Raw genomic sequence first — 443 nt, 5'->3', positions numbered from 1 at the left:
ATGAGTTTTTTCACTTTTACTCTTCTGATTTGCTCCCTGATCCCACTGGTGATCTCCGTGATCACACTGGGGGAGTGAACAAGTGGCTGCTTGGGGCTTGGTTGCTGGCTGGGGTTAAATCATGACAGTTGCTAAAAGCTTTAGATCAGCTTGAGAGAGAGCATTTGCTAAAGAAGGAGATTGCAAACAGTATGGAGAATAGGGAGTTGAGAAAGCCTATATACGAATCCTTGCTCTGTTTGGCCTTGGAAGCTCCCTTCCCTTGCAGAGTCTGTTTCCCCAGATGCAAGCTAAGAACAGTAACAGCTATCTGTGTCTCTTGCCAATAGTGGAGTAAAATGAGATGTGCTTGCCAGTAGAAGGATCGCAGAGTATTGTTCCTGTTCTCTTAAAGAGAACTGGGACTTTAGCAGGATCTACTTTCACTGGAGTTTAGCAGGAAT

Source organism: Corvus brachyrhynchos, unplaced genomic scaffold (genome assembly GCF_000691975.1).
Source record: "Corvus brachyrhynchos isolate BGI_N302 unplaced genomic scaffold, ASM69197v1 scaffold115, whole genome shotgun sequence".
In the NCBI taxonomy this organism is placed as follows: Eukaryota; Metazoa; Chordata; class Aves; order Passeriformes; family Corvidae; genus Corvus; species Corvus brachyrhynchos.
This window is presented reverse-complemented; position numbering follows the sequence as displayed.